At 41.3% G+C, this 17,297-nt stretch overlaps 1 protein-coding gene and 1 pseudogene across 1 annotated transcript in view; both read left to right on the top strand.

Annotated features, from left to right (window-relative positions):
- Positions 1–17,297, top strand: part of THBS4 (thrombospondin 4) — a 169,250-nt gene that overhangs the window by 5,278 nt on the left and 146,675 nt on the right. The window lies entirely within an intron of this gene.
- On the top strand, positions 8,006–8,124 carry LOC118607307 (annotated as a pseudogene).

Below are 17,297 nucleotides of genomic sequence, written 5' to 3'. Positions count from 1 at the left end.
GTTCCTTTATTGACTTATTTTCATAGTGGTAGTTCTAGGGTTCACAATAACTCTCTTTAACTTATCACTACCTATCTTCTATTATATCACTTTATACTTGTATATTTCTACTTCCATCCTTTGTGTTATCATAGTCATACATTTTACCTCTACATATGTTGTAAACCCCACAATACATTGTTATTATTTTTGCTTTAAATAATCAAATGTCTTTTTAAAGAAGTTTGAAAATTAGGAATAGACATTTTATATTTAATCACTTTATATTAAGTTACTATATTTAGTTTATTTTGTACAGATCTGAATTTCTATATGGTATTATTTCTTTCAGCTTTAAAAATATTCTTTATTTTATTTTATTTTTTAGTGCAAGCCTGATGGCAATGAATTTACCTACTTTTTGTTTACCTGAAATGTTTTTATTTTTCTTTTGAAGAAATTTTACTGAATAGTCTAGATTAATCTATTTTTTCCTATAAAGATGTCATTTCATTTTCTTTTGACTTTCATTGTTTTTAATGAGAAGTCAGTAGAATTTTTATCTTTTCCCCCCTACAAGTCATGTGTTTGTTTTGTTCTGGCTGCCTTTTAATATTTTATCTTTGTTACTTGTTTTCAGCAATTTGATTATGATATGTTTTTGTGTGGTTTGTCTTTATCTTGCTTGGGTTTTGTTGAACTTCTTGGATCTGTGGGTATATAGTTTTCATTAAATTTGGAAAAATTTTGCCCATTGTATTTTCAGATTCTATCTCTGAAAAATAAGACAATAATAGGTTAATTTAGAGGTAAACATTTTGTTGATGTCACATCTCCCTAGGCGTGAATAGAATTTATCTTTAAATTTTTTCAAGTCTTCTTTTACATTTCTAAGTAGTTTTAAAGTTTTCTTCATCCAGATCTTTTTTTTTTTTAATTTTTAATTAAGTTTATTGAGGTAACATTGGTTAATACAATCATATAGTTTTCAGGTGTACATTATCATTTGACATTTGTATATTCTATTGTGTTTACCACACAAAGTCCAGTTTCCTTCAGCTACCGTACATTTGATCCCCTTTTCCCACTTCATCCTCCCCCTAAACTCTATATTTGACCCCCTTTACCTCATCTAACTCCCCCACCCTGCCACCCCACTAGTAACCACTAGTCTGTATGTAGTCCTCTGGTAACCACTAGCCTATAGTCCATGTCCATGAGTCTCTGTTTGTCCTGCTCATTTGTTGCTTTTAGGTTTATATCTCACATGTAAGTGATATCATGTGATTTTCAACTTTTTCTGTCTGACTTATTTTGCTTAGCATGATTATCTCGAGGTCCATCATGTTGTTGCAAATGGCAGTATTTCATCTCTTCTTATGGCTGAGTAATATTCCATACAGATCTTAAATATTTCTTATATGTTTTATAGGTATTTTATATTTTTGTTATTGTGGCTATTATGAATGAGAGCTCTTTGTTATTATATGTTTTAAGTGGTTATTGTATTCATATAGGGAAATCATTCATTTATCCATATTAATCTTGTCCCAACTACCTTACTATGCTACATTACTATTTCCCATTCTTTTGCTTATATTTTTCAGGTGAATGTAATAATATCAGAAAAAGTTGCTTTTTTGAATTTGTACATTCCTTTTTCACTATCTCCTGATATTGCTGTCTTATATTTTTTCCTCTTTTTGAATATTTTAAACATGCTCATTTAAAAATCTTTCCCAACTATTTCATCTGCTGACTATAATTCAAGATAGTTCCTTTCTTAATAAAGTTAGACATGGTTGCCATGAGCTCATCTTCAGGAGGTATTTTTTTATAGAGCCCAATGACCCTGCATTGTGCAGGCATCTGTAGCACTTGGTTTACATTTGCTTTTGTGGGATCCACTCTTGGGTAATTCTTATGTTTATTTTTTGACTATAACTTCATTTAGTTATGGTTTGGAGACGTTTCAACTAACACCCACACATGGCACAATTTTGGAAGTTTGGTTTCTGGAGGTCTATTCTTTTACCACCCACAATGCTGGACAGATGGTCAGCTTCTTGCTGCCCCTTAGACCAGTGGGTAGAGTTTTCTAGTCCTTATTTCATGCAAGGAACAAGACATTTCTGGCTTTTAGCTTTATTCAAAGAGGTCAGTTTCTGCTTCTTATTACCTGCGGGCCTGAGGCAGAATTCTCTCCTGTATCAGTCTTAAAACTCATCTCCTTTGCCAGTCCCTGTTTCTGATATCCCTCTGGACCATTTGCTTTAGCACTGGCCCAGCTTTTTGGGTTTTGGTTTCTATTTCTTTCCTGGGACCTGGGAACTTTTCTTGCTTATTTTTGAGTTTAGCTATTAAACAATGATAATATACCTAGAATTCTGTTCTAACATGTAATAGTTGCCCAAGAGAGGACTATTTTTGTGGCTGTTGTTATTGTTGTTTTTGGTAATAATACTATTATGTAATCACACCACTTTTAGAAGCTTGTTATTTTTCCTGAGAGAAAAGTGTCAGTAAACTCAAACAACAAGCATACTTTTTTTTTTTTTTGTAATCATCCAGTTTTATAATTTGTCTTCCCCAAATTAAGTAATGGTACTTGGTGTAACAGCTTTGCCAGTCAGATGACATGCCTTTATCTGTATCACAAATGAGACTAAATTTTATGATTTGTGAAATCTGCCTGGTTGCTTTCTAGTCACACCTCAGGGGAGTGTGTGTGCGTATGAACAATAATTGTTAGTGACCCTAGTTAGAGGACAGCAGAGGCATAATCAGAGGCCAAGTTTCCAAATGTTTCTCATTAATTATCTTCAAAACAACCTCTCATCCTAAAAAGCCCAATTAGGGAGCTCCACATGGCTTTGGAAGCCATGGTGGCAAATTTTCTGATGCACTGGTTTTCATTTTGAGAACTTATGTAGTGCAATAGGGACAGTGTGGAGATTGGGTTCAAATTCTGACTCTGCCACTTACCAGCTTGATGACATTGGATGAGTTATTCCACCATTTTTGCCAGAGTTTCCTCATCTTAACTGGAAATGATGATGATAATGCTACCTACCTCACAAAACTATTGAGAAAATTAACTCAGTTAATACCTGAACAACATCACACTTAGAACAGGGCTTGAAACATGTAAATATTCAAGAAGTCTTAAGTTTAATTATTTTCTTCAATGCAAAGATCGACTCCATGGGGACAAATGGCAAAGAAAGTTGCAGCAAACACCAAGCCATTGGAGGAGACATTTAGGAGGTGGGTTGGCTTTTACATGACATTGTCTGGTCTTTCTACATAAAAAGCCAGCCTTGCCTGGGGCACAAGGCCCCCTCTGTCTGGCCTAATTGACAAGGAGTGGACTGAGGAGCCTATAAAAGGCTCCGAGGCTTGACCACAGGATATTGGATCAGGCAACCAGGGCTCTCTTTTCCTCTATCAGCCCAAATGCCACTTTCTTTTTAGTCTCTCCTTTACTCTTTTCCATCCTTCCCTTTCCTATTTACCTTTTTTCTACCTCTCCTCCTTTGCCCCAAGCCTAGCCTTCACCTCATCAGCCTCACCTATGGTCATTGCTTCACCTAGAGATCACACTCAGGGCTTGTGGCCCCATGAACAAGACTGATATGAGTTCCTGACCTGTTTCCTGGCCCCTTGTTCCATCCTCCCCCAGCCAGAGTAGGGCCTTTTTGCCCAGTTTATTGTCTTTCTTCCAGAAGATGGTTGGACTTGCCTGAGAATAAGTCTCCTGGATCCCACACAGGAAAAAATCATCCTGGCTAGGAAGGAGCCATGACTAGTTATGCTATTCCCCTGGCAAAGTGTTTTCTCACACACGTGAATTTTGCTCAGGGCAGTTTTTAGAACACAGACATGCCAAGCCAGCTTCACCTGTTGTTAACTGGGACTGAAGAGTCAAGTCCATTTTGGTTTTTTAATTAAGAGAACACAAGGATTAGGGTAAATTGTGTGGAAGTAAGAAACAGGAGCAAAGGGAAAAGATTAAAGCCATGCTTTGTTCTCATTGGAACAGTTGATGAATACTGAATTGTTGTTAAGGCTTCATTATCTCTAAGGAGGAAGAGAACAAAACCAATCCATTGAGGACAAACTGACTAATTCATCTCCTTTTATGAATTCTTCTTAGCAACGGGTTTTCATAAAGTTGAGAAGCAGTGCTGGAGAGCATAAAGGGCAGGGGACTCTAATTAATAAATTTCGTGGACCTCTGAAAATGCAAGCTTCTCTACTCACATGCTCCTACTTTAATGTACACATTTCTGTGCACAGAGTTATGTAAACCAGTGGCAAATGCTAGAGAACTCTGTAGCTGATGAGAAAGTAGTGGGGAGACTGCAGCAGTTTCCTGGGGCTGCTGTAATAAAATACCACTAACTGGGTGGTTTAGAAAAACAGAGTTGTATTGCCTCACAGTTCTAGAGGTTAGAAGTCCAAAGTCAGTATGTCAGCAGGGTCACACTTCCTCTGCAGGTGCTAGGGAAGGATCTGTTCCTGGACTCTCTCCTAGCTTCTGGTAGTCCCTTGGCTTGTGGCCGCGTAACTCCAGTCTTCATGTGGCGTGCTCCCTGTGTGCGTGTTTATGTACAAATTCCCTCTTATTATATAAGAATGCTAGTCATGTTGGATTCAGGGCTCACCTGACTCCAGTATGACCTCATCTTAATCACATCTGCAACATCCCTATGTCCAAATAAAGTTTCATTCTGGGGTACCAAAGGTTAGGACTTCAATGTATGAATTTTGGGGGACACAATTCAACCCATGATAGCAACACCGATGTCCTACAAACTTGATTTCACAAAACTGTGGAGATCTGCTTTGCACAGGCCTCTCCACAGCTCACCTTCAGTGCTCTGTGACCACATATTTGATAGAACTACTCTGGGGATAGTTCTATGAGTGTTGGAAATGAGGCCAGAAACGTGGCCAGGGGCTGATCATGCAGGGCCTTAGAGGCCATATAAGGGTTTTGTGCTTTATCCTGAGAGCAATGGGGAACCATTGAATTTTTATAAACAGAAGGATGATCAGACTCTAGGAAGATCTCTCTACTGTAGTGTCGGGAAATGGAATGGAGGCAGAGCAAGTCTGTCTCAGTTTTTCAGGCAAGAGACAGAGCTGACCTGAATCTCACTGGTGGCAATGGAGGAAGAGAAAAGATGACTTGGAGAGAGATCTGTGATTTATGTATCAGGGTGCCCAGAAACTAGGAACTCAATTAGGTATTATTTTAGTAAGGGAACTGCCATTTGGGTTTCTGGATATGGGCACTTTAATTTTGGAACGAGTTCTCTTGTTTTCAAGGAAATCACCAGCATAAACTCTGTTTACACCAAAGTAAAGCAAGTCGTTCTTGGAACAAGTGGTGAAGGCATCATAAATCTGAGTATGGCAGCTGCAGAGTGAGATGCTAAGTGGTAAAGAATTAGAGAAGGATTTTTCTGAGGTAAGAATTTAGACTGAATTATTGGTATTCTTCATGTCTTGGTTTTCTCTTTGATGCCATAAAAAACCACCAGAAGCTTAGTGTCTTAAAACAATACAGATTTATTATCTTACAGTACTCTAGGTCAGAAGTCTGATATGGTTCTCATAGGCTAAAATCAAGGCACTGGCAGGGATGTGTTTCTTTCTGGAGGCTGTAAATCTCTTTTCTCCATTTCTAAGGCCACCTATATTCCTTAGCTCATGGCCCCTTCCACCATCTTCATAGGTGACATTGTGGATACTCCAGAGTAATCTCCTCATCTCAAAGTCAGCTGATTAGCAAGCTTAATCCCTCAATTTGTTTGTCATGTAACCTAACATGTTCATAGCGTCTGGGGGTTAAGATGTGTATATCTTTGTGGGGGACATTATTTTGCCTACCATACCCCTCATAGTGCTTAAATTAGTATAATGCAGGCAATGCAATGTTGAGTAATGCAGTTGTCTTACCTGGGCCCTGAGAAATCAGGGAAGGAAATGAAGGTTCCCAGGTGGGGTGTGGTGGAGCATAAGCAGACCTTAAGCCAGGAGACAGTGTTCCCTGCTCTCTTGCAGGAGAGGTCAGGGGTAAGTGTTGGCCTGATCTAGTCTGAACACTCTTGTTGAGGTGGGAGAGCCTGACAGGAGCTAGGCATGGCCTAAATGTTGGGCTTTTTAGGGCCTGTGAGCCCCAGGAGGAACACACCGACCCACTTCTCTTAACTCCCAAACATTCAGAAAGCACTGCCATCTGTCCTAGACTGGGAAATTAAACTGTGAGGGATTAATGACAGTTGGGAGTGTGATGTCCCCACTTGCAGTGAACCTGTATGCATGAAAAAGCACACCTGGAGAAAAGAGTTACAAGGGACAGCATGAGATGAACCAGGAGGCTCGACTTCTGGTTCCACAGGTGGCAGGTGAAGTGACAAGTGCTCATCCTGACTGCACCCTTCAGAGTTCCCAGAAATGGTGGAGGGAGATTCTACCAGCTGTTCTGTGAATCCCAGGCAGGTGTGGGTTTGAACATTAAAAGAGATGAGACTTTATTTTGGGCTACTGAGCAAACATCTGGGTTTCACAGGGAATGTGGGTCCTAGCATTTACAGATGAAGGTGTTGTGGGAGATGGTGGCAGTGGAGTCTGGCTGATTCTCAGGTGTTTAGCTGTGGAACAGAGAGGATTCTTGGTTCCTGGGAGATGCATTTTTGGGAGGCCTGAGGCAGAAATGATGCAGCCATTTTCCTTGTGTACCTGGAGCTGTGTGGAGCTGCGGCTACCTGTGGGGAAGGGCAGCAGGGGTCACAGGGCTTGATGTTTGGGTTGGAGCTCCCAGTGACAAGCGGCGTGCGGAGAGCGTGCCTGCTGGGGGGCCTTTAGTGGTCACCTAAAGAGGAGAGGGGGCTGGGCACAGTGAGAGCCTCTCAGGCTTTGGTTGACAGGCCCCCTCCACCCACCCTCCGGTCTCTATTTGGGAGGCCAGCGGTAAAAGGGAGATGGTGTTCTTCTTTTGGGGTTCCATTTTCAAAAGGGAGGTTTCCCTGTAGGATGTCAGGGAAGATGCCTTTTTAATTTTAACTTGGGTCCTTGGGAACTTCTCACCTTGCCTCTACTCCACCTCCTCACTGCCTCAGCCTTTTCCTTCCACTTGCTGTCTTTCTCATTTAAAGGTTCGTACAAGACCATTCCCTTCGTTTGATATTTTCTGTTTACTCTATTTTGAAATTTAAAATATGGTTGTTATGGTCTTAGTCTCAGACACCTAGTCCACAATTGTCCATAGAATTACATGTTCCTGTGTCAGGATGTTTATCCAAAACATTTCTTTTTTCCTGTAAAGGGCCCAACTATTCTCACGGCAGCAGAAGAGAGGCAGCTAATGGCCCAATGACAAGTAGCTTCTCACTTCTCACATTCCAGCTAGTTCAGGGAGCAGCCCGCACTGATATCAGGTACTTGATATAGGTTCCAAAGGCAATTTTGTTTTAGCCAGGCCCTTTTCTTTCAGAATTATCTGTTTTTGCTTTTGTGTCTCTCATTTATTCATTCAGCTATGTGCTTTGGTGGATCCAAAGACACCAAGCTATGGCCAGTCTCTTCCCCTAAGGAACTGACCAGAGATGAGTGCTGCTGCGGTCAGGAAATAGACAGTTACATTATGAGGCAGTTTGTGAGTCGGTCCAGCCTTGGCAAGACTGACTGGAAATTCTGTCAGGGTTCAGAGAGGGGAGAAGGGACTACTGAAGGTTGAGTAGTTAGAGAAAGACTTTTTGAAACTGGCCCTTTCAGGATTGGCTCTGTGGAGAGAAGGGGCTGGGATGTTTTAGATCGAGTAGGGAGAGAACATAAGGGATATGGTATGGTGTATACATGTGTGTTTGAACACATGCACATACAAGTACATATATTTATACATGTAAATGGTACAGAATTCAAAAGGTTAAAAACATATACAAAATCTTTCCACCTTGTTCTTCAGTTACCCAGTTCTCCTCCCTAGGGGCAGAGTTTTTATTAAAAAAATATTTTTGTCTATGGCCATGCTACCCTCAACAAGCCCAATCCTGTCTGATCTTGGAAGCTCAACAGGGTTGGGCCTGGTTAGTATTTGGATGGGAGACCACCTGGGAATACCAGGTGCTGTAGGCATAAATAATAAAAAATAAAAAAATAAAGGATTGTAAGGTCCTTGTAATCTGTGAGGTCAACCAAGGATTGCATCACCTAAAAATAAATAAATAAATAATAAATAAAAATAAAATGAAGATATTATTTAAAAAAATAAAAAGTAAAAATAAATATTTTAACACACACACACACAGACACACACACACACTCACACTCACACACTCTACATCCATGGCTAGATGGCCAAACTGTCTCCAAAGTACTAAAATTTCAAACATGCACGTGTTCTCTTTGGAACCACCAAATTCTGAGGAAGAACACTACACATACCATTTGGAGGACCATATTCCTGCCACAAGATGCAGAAAATATGAGAAACCAAATGTACTTATATAATGTTAGCCACCTCTGCCCCCACACAAGAATCCAAAAAAATTCCAGGAGGACTTCGGGCTCCCACAGGACATGGGCTGTGGGTTTGAGCCCAGGGCGTCTAGATCTAAGGGGCTGGGGGCCCCTAACTGACACATGGGCTGCACCTAAGTGGGAAAGAGTTGGGACCATTTGGAGACCAGAGTAGAGGCAGGGCTACCCTTCTTTCCAAGCCAGTGTGGAAAAGGGTGCATGGGGGTCCCCCAGAAGCAGCCTTCCTGGCGAGTGCTGACAGGAGCAGGGTTGGTGCTGCCAGGACTCACAGACTCTGGGGAAGAAAGCCGAGAACACACAGAGGGACTCCAGCTCTTCCCAGATGGGCTCTCTGACCAGAGGAGAACTCCTGCGTCAAAAGGTTATGTAGGAAGGATTCTGACTTTTCTTCCCCTGCTGTGAAATCAATTAAAACCAGGACAAATATAAAATGGTTTTATAACCTCCTCCACCTCCTGGCTTCTTTCTTCTTGGGGTTGAGCCAGCACAGACTGGGGAGAGACAGGAGTCTCATGGTCTGACAATTCTGTGGCAGTTTAAATAATGGTGACCTATTGCTCCAGCTCTCCTCAGGGGACCTGAGGCTGGAGGAGAAAATGTCTCCTGGAAAATGGACAGACAAGGAGAACCTCGTAGGAGAGGGTGTGAGGGGAGGAGCTGACCCCTCCAGGCTCTGGGCCAGTCCCCAGCCTCTGCTGCCTACAGGTTCAGAACTAGGGAAATGAGGCAGCCTGTTTAAAAGGCAATTTATTTCCCACAGAACAATTCAAATTGGCTTGTTATGATTACACATACTTACTCTGTACAAACCAACATCAAGACTTTCATTCCTACTTTGATCTACAAATAATCCTAACAGAAAACTTTTACTGAGTGCTAGTATGTGTCAGGCACTGAATCAGGCACCGTTCTTAAATTAACCCTAATTCTTACAACACCATTGAAGATTAAGTAGTAGTATCTTCCAATTTACAAATAAGGAAAATAATGAGGCTCAGAGAGGCTCAAGATCAGATAGCTAGAAAGTGGTGAAACTAGGGTCCAAATTCAGGTCTGTTTTCTACTCCCCACTAAGCTAAATAATACTAGTTCTCGTCTGTTGAGCATTTACTGTGTGCCAGATACTTGACAAACATTATCTGAACTCTTCATACCAAACCCGTGAGGAAGGCTGCTATTGCTCCATTTTATGGGGGAAACAGCCCAAGGTCACAGTGTTGACTTGGTAAAGTCAAGACTTGAAGCCAGATCTCTCTGAATTCTCCAATGCCAGAATTTGTTCTGAGCATGCTATGCGACTTCAGGGAGGCATGAAGGTGCCCTCGTCCCGAGGTGTTTCCAGTGAGTGCTCTGGGAGCAGAGAGGGGACCAGGCAGGTCAATCCCAGTGGGCTGAGGTCGAACTGATCTGCTCACAGAGCTCTGCCAACACACATGGTTCTCAGCAGCATGTGATGTTTCCTAGGACTGTGGCCAACTTGGCTGAGGCATTTTGGACATCTTGAGGGGCACGGTTCCGAGCATCTTAAACGGATCGACAGACTTCTCCATACCACAGAACTGCCCACATTTTTCCCAGTGAAGACTATTAGCTGGAATTAAGTGATCGTTTCAGAGTCTAGAAACCTCAAGGCCCTACTTTTACACCTGATGCAAAATTATGTGAACAGGTCTCTATGGTTTATATATCCCTCCTTATCAGGCAGTTCTGATCTCCTTTTAGGCAACTCCATCTTCTCTGAACCCTTGTGCTATTGTCCAAGGCACAATCTCCCATGAAAACATCATGATGTCCCCAACCACATCTTCCCTTCCCTCATTTGCCCCCATATTCAGGTTTGGGCTGATATCAACCCTGAGCCAACACAGTCCCACATCTGGTATGTCTTTTAGGGCTCTCATTAATCCAAAGAGGAAATGCAGTATGAACATGGGTTTTCAGAGAAGAAACCTAAGACCCTGTTAGTGATCAAAGAAGGACTAGGATCTATGCTTCCACTCATTCTGATGCCTTCATCTCTTGATCCAGACTCTATTCCAAGACAGAGTTAGGAAAATAGCCACTGTGACTTAGGAACATTGCTCTAAATCAAAACGTTTCCCTCAAGGGGTTACTTACATTGTTCTAAAAACTCAACCAGAACATTGAAAATATCCCATAAAGGTGAAGCTTATAGAATTGTCTATTCCAGAAAAAGCATATCTTGAAACCAAGATTGTCATACAGCGTGAGCTATCTTTCTTACACCAGTGAGTAGTCATTCATTCTGTCAACAAATACTTGTTGAATGTGTTCAGAGGCCAGATGCTGTGGATTCAGTAGGGAACAATGTAGATAGTTCTAGCCTTCTTGGAGTTCAGAGTGCATCCAGGGAGTCAGATAATTGAGCTGGAGCTTAACAGTATGTGCTGTGGGAACAGAAAGCAGGGAAACCTAGTCCATTCCAAGGTTTAGGAAGGCTTCCTTGAAGTGATGTTTAAACTAAGACTTGAAGGATGAATAGAAGCTGGCCCGGTGGGGATGAGGTAAGGAAGATTTCAGGTGTGGTAACTGCAAGCGTGGGCCTCATAGACCTCCACGTTCAGGGAATGCAATTGCTCAAAGCCCAGCTGCTGCACTCTGAAATCCATCGCCATGTGCAGAGGCCATTCTTTCTACAGGCGCTCCTGGCCAGTAACTGAGCGTGGCTGCCCGTTTCTTGAAGGCCAAAACTCTTCTGATGGCAGCTTGGCTCAAGGACATGCCCACGGCCTTATCAAATTCCCTTCGATTGCCGGGTGGTTTAAGATGCTTTCACTCGCCCTTCCTATCCCCTCTGTCACTTGGAATCAGATTTACATCTGTGCTCTTTATCTAGGGCCCCACTCTACTGCCTTCCATGGGAGTGGGTGACAATGCCCAGAGAGAGCGAGAAGGCTGAGGTGAGGTGAATAAAGAGGCAAGAGGGAAATCCTGGGCAGAGCCATGCAAGTTCTGCTCTCTCATCAGGAAAAGGAAAAGTCAAACATGAGCTAACAGTTTAATCCAGCAGTTGTCCAAGATGAAAATTTTGTCCTTCCTTTAAAAGTTCCACAACAGCTCTGGCTAATAGCATTCTGTTTCAGACAGAATCCTAAAGGGTTCTGGGGCATGAAGGAAACTGTTCACAAAGCCATCTTTTATTCTACCTATAAGGACTTTTCCCTTCCCATAAATGACATTCTTACGGTATCAGAAGCAGGTGACATTCCAGAGTCTCACCTTGGTAGGGTCCATCCCAGGCCTGATTAGGGAGAAGCCCAGGCAAGCCTCAGACATGGCTAGTCTAGTCCAGGTGCCTATTGTGAAGGTAGAGTCTACAAACTGTCAGCACCTGGTACCAGTCAACATCTAGATCCTTCTAACCAGCAGCCCAGGCTCGGATTCTTCTCAGCTGCACGGGGAGAATGTCCTACTCTACTTACCATGACTCACTTAGAAGATCTAGTTCTCATTGCACATTAATAATTTGATTTTCTGATTTCATGTTAAAACAAATAGAAGAGTAACATTAACACCAAGGGAGGTCATAGAAGAGAGAAAGCATTACCAAAAGCCATGTGCAGCCTGTGGGAATGAGGCAGAAGGTAAGGGGGGCAGATTTTGGCTTTTAGGTGGGCATGGTTACCCTAGTCAGGATTCCAACAGCGCCTTTCAAATCCATTCTTTATCTATGTGATGCCTGGGGATTAAGTAGGAGTATCAAAATGCTGTAATTAAAAAAAGAGGGGGAAAAATGACCTGCTGGTGATCATGTAAGGAAGTATTTTAGGACAAATAAAAGGAAGTACATCTTTACACGGCCTGTAGAATATAAAAGGAGCTCATTACCCCCATACGGTGTTCAAGATGCATAAGAAATGGGTCCAAAAAGAGGCCAGATAAATTCTTGAATATTAGATGTAAATGTTGTTATGATCATCCTATGAAGACCAAGTCACCATGTGTCCCACAGAAATGTTCCTGGTGCCCTACAGAGGTACCTTGTTCTAAGTACATCGAGTTCCTATGTGTTTCTGGAACCCGGAGTGCTCTTTCTTGATGCTTTGCCTTTGCCACACTATTGCCTTGCAGTTTCTCTTTTAAGACTGGTGAATTACCACTTATTTTTCAAGATCCAGTTCAAACTGAGCCCCTTTTAAAAAAGACCTCCTCCCAATTCCTCCAGAGCAAGAGTGGTCATTCCTTCCACCAGTGAAATAGCTCTACCAGTGCACTGTAATTGCTAGCCCAACTGGACAGAGGTTGTGTCTGATTCATGTGAGCTTAGCACAGAGCCTGGCTTATAGCTCCTGTGCAGGAAATGCATGTTGAATGAATGAGTGAATGAACGTATAAATGGATGGATGTTGAGCTGTATCAACCAATGGTCTGACTGCTTATAGCATTTATAATATTCTTAATGACATCCTCAGAGGATTTGCTTCTACTATCAGTTAGCTAACACTCTTCTCCCAGGACATGTGCCTATTTATCTCAGCTAATATACATGCTGGTCTCCAAAGTAGTCATCTGTGTGGTTGAAGTTGAGTAGCCAAAAGGCTTGTTAAGATTTTAGTGTCTTTAACATAACTGTGTCTCTTAAACAAGTGAGCCAGTTCCCCAGAAATCTGGTCTGGAAATATTGCCAATGCACACTGCAGTGACTTTGAAATGTTAGAAAAACAGACATATCACCTTTCAGGCTGAAATCACAGGGAACTGCATTTTAAAGTTAGGTTTCCTTCCAGATCCTTAGGTTATGAATGACACACACACAGTTTGTGGAAAATTTATGAGATCACCAAGAAGCTGAGGCCTGAAACTTTCAAGAAGTGTTTAACCACAGATCAACCAAATACAATTTTTGCATGTTAAAAAAAAAAAAAAAAACTAGCAAGCAAAAGAGCAATGATCAAAAGACTGCCCAAGTCAGAATAACAGAAGTGGCCTGCCCTGGCTCAAATATGAAGATTCTGAAATGACAAGTTGTGCATAGAGGGAGGAGAGCTGGAACCCTGGACCACAAAGGAAAATCTCAGAACAATGAGAAGTCCTGTTCAGTTAAAGGAAGATTTCTAACAGTCAAGGACCTTGGATTCCAATCTCAGTTTTAAACCCTTTAGGAAATCATTTAAATTTAATTTTCTGCAAAATTTCAATAGTCCATTTAAAAATAAACATCTATATACTCCATTATCTTACAGGTAAATGAAAAATGCTCTCTGGGACAACATAGGGATGTTTGTTTATTCGACAAATAGCTATTGAGCAGCTGTTATGTCCAGGGCCATCTGCTAGACCCTGGAGATGCAGCAAGGTCTAGCACTGGGCCTTCACTGGACTTATAGCCTGGTAAGAAAAACAGGCTAAGATAAGTGATCACAGTAGTGGCTGGTGAGCTTTATGCTGGAGGAAGTCTCGATGGTTCTGCTTCTATATTGTCAGGGACTTTATTCCAGAGGACAGAGAAGACCTCCCAGAGGAAGTGATTCTTAAGCTGTCACTCAGAATCGAGTTTGTAGGGAGAAAAATGTTCCAAGAAGACAGGGAGACTCTGAGAAGCTAAAGATTCTGGAATTGCTGAGCACGGAGTGAAAGGAAGAGTTGTGAAAGAAGGCTCGGAGGGAGGAAGGGGACGAACTGTACAGGCCTCACAGGAGTGAGTTAAAAGTATTTAACACTTCATATTTAACAACATGAACATAAATTAACACATAATTAACATAAACTCCCAATTTAAAAATGTATTCCACTTACTCTCTAAATGTGCTAAATTATAGATGTTATTCAATCTCTTGTTTACAAGAGGTTTAAGTAATGGTACCAGTTGTTGATATATGCGATTTCTTGTTTGATGTACCTGCTACTAGATAAGTGATGCTCCTGAGTCATGATAAACATTCCCAAAGGTTTTCCCATTAACAGCCAATACCACAGATTCAGTAAGAGGAGAATTCACTTAACTTCAATTGTGTTGAAATTTTAAGATGCTGAATTTTCTTAGCATCCACTAAAAGCAATTATGTTAAAATTTCTTAGGCCGTTTAATACTTAGATTTTTATCTGTTCACTATCTCTATATTAACTGAATCATGAAAATTATATACTAGAATAGCATACTTCAGTCTGACCTAATCCTTCAGGCTAAATAAGAGGCTGTAGTTGGTAGTTAACTGCTAGGCTGCAAGTTTAGAATCCTGGCTCAGCAGCTTAGGTTGTAGATAACCTCTCTGTACTTAGGTTTCTTCATGTATAAAGGTTTTGATATCTATAGTTCTCAACTTAATATACATTTAGGGTGAAACAAAGCCAGCACTCTGTACCTATTAGCTCTCATGTTTAGTAACAAAAATATTTTAAATATCCGAGACAGGTGAGTACAGGGTGGGTCATAACCAAGCTCTTTTAACAAACAAAAGAGGAATTCAACAGGGGTTGACTTTCACACTGGCATCCAAACTATCCCTATAGGTGCCTATCTTTCTCAGGAGCATCCAACATTCCTGAGGAAACCATTCCTGGCACCTGACCGGGACCTGTAGGGACATTTTACCATTCACCCATCTGTTCTTCCACTTTCAACCCCATACTCTAGGAACCCAAGTCCAGCTGAGGCCGAAGTTCCCATATGTTGCCAGGTAAAGATGGCACTAAGGGGTCACTGGCCTGCGGCACTTGGCCACAGCCTCAGGGGGCCCTGGGGTACTAACTAGCATGTCTATCAGGGCCAACATTACCCCCTACCACGGAGCTCGGGAACACTCTGGTAGGGGACTTTGCTGGGACAAGGCTTGGAGACTGGGAAGCATATCCAGGTGGTATGCCAAGGAATACCTGGATTATCTCCAAGCAACACTCACCTGGGGTTCTGGGGAGGGGCGCACCAAGATACAGGCATAAGCCACACTTCTCATGGTGGAAACCGATCAATGTCAGTGCTGTTTGGGGGAAAACTGGCACATGCTTCAATCAGAACAGATTCAGCATTAACTTTTTATTTGCTGGGTAATGAGAGGGCAAGGGAGGTATTTCCAAAATACGGAAAATTTTGAATATCTAAACAGCCAATATAACTAGCTATAGAGGTAAACACCTTCTGTAAGCATGCCGCTCTCCCAGCTCCTACCCATGGTCACCAACCCAGAGGCTCTCCAGACTCTGTCCTTTTGGGGTTTTATGGTGACTTCATTATATAGGCATGATTGATGAAACCATTGGCCGTTGGTAACTGATTCAACCTCCAGCCCCGTTCCCTTCCCAAGTCAGGACTGGGGGATGGGACTGAAAGTTCCAACCCTATTCCCCAGGCAACCAGCCTCTATCTACATGCTTTCCAAAAATCACCTCCTTAACATAAACTCAGATGTGGTTGAGTGTGAATATCAAGACATTTTTATCACTCTTATCACTTAGGAAATTCCAAGGAATTTAGAAGCTCTGTGCCAGAATAGGAGATAAAGACCAAATATATATTTCTTATTAGAAATCACAATATTGCAAGTCTTCACCTTTCTATATGGGGGCTATTATGCCACTCTAAGGAGTTTCTATTTAATCTATGAGCAAAAGGAAGCTCATAGATAGTTTTAAACATAAGAATTACAAGAGCGTATCAGCACACTTTGAAAACATTCAGTCTGGGGAATGGTCGGAAAGGTAGTAAGGCTGAAAAGGGGGTTCCCATTAGGGATTGTTGGTCAGCCCTCGAGGCAAATTATAATAGGGCCTAAACTCAGCTGATGACAATGGAGATGATGAGAAAGGGTAGGTAAAAGAGAATTTTAGGAATATGAAATGAAAAATTATGTCTCAGATTAATTAACCTCAGTTAAGACTGAAGACTTAGGTCACCATGATATTTTATGAGAAGCCCTGTAAAGCGAAGTGCTGTAGATGGAGTGTTTGTGTCCCCTCAAAATTCACATGTTGAAACCCAGGTGCCAAAATGATGGTATTGGGAGGTGGGGCCTTTGGGAGGTGATTAGGTCCTGAGGATGGAGCCCTCCTCCATCCTACAAATGGGATTCCTGCCCTTTAAAGAGACCAAAAAAAGTTCCCTTACCTCTTGCACCCTGTGAGTACACAGCAAGAAGGTGTCTGTCTATGAACCAGAAAGTGGACTTAATCTGCCAGTGCCTCAATCTTGGACTTCGGAGAACTGTGACAAATGTTTGTTGTTTAAGCCATCAAGTCTATGATATTCTGTGATAGCAGTTCAAACAGACTAAGACAAGAAGAAATAATATCGTTGACACATATATTTTAAGAAATTGTTATTTATTTTAAGAATATGTTATTTATTGTCCTTTTCAGAAAAATAAGAAAAATTTGTGTAATATTCCATATTCACATTCCCGTGACAACGGGAGTATAATGAAAAAAGAATCCACATAGGGCAAATGTCTCAAATAAGATTAAAATGTACATGTTCTACATCTTGAATCATGATGCCAGTTTCTCCCTATGGTTAAGATTTTCAGTGAGAAAGAAAAAAATTTGCCAAGATACATAACTTTTTACAAAGCTTTTATTTTTTTCTCATAAATGTAACCTTTAAAACCTTGCGATAACCTCAAGTGATTGAAAATGCATTCTTATAAGAAATCTTTTAAGTCATAAGTGTATTTGTTTTGGAAAGTGAATTTACCTGCTTAAGTTGTAAGTGAACTTTATAATTGTTTTTAATTAATCCGCCACACAATATATTATATTATACAGAAAGCACCTAACTGCTTAGTCTAGTTTTCTTCCTGCAAAGTGCTTGAAAT

Source organism: Rousettus aegyptiacus, unplaced genomic scaffold (genome assembly GCF_014176215.1).
Source record: "Rousettus aegyptiacus isolate mRouAeg1 unplaced genomic scaffold, mRouAeg1.p scaffold_m13_p_8, whole genome shotgun sequence".
In the NCBI taxonomy this organism is placed as follows: domain Eukaryota; kingdom Metazoa; phylum Chordata; class Mammalia; order Chiroptera; family Pteropodidae; genus Rousettus; species Rousettus aegyptiacus.
The sequence above is the reverse complement of the archived record's forward strand: the minus strand, read 5'-3'. Positions and strand labels throughout refer to the sequence as shown.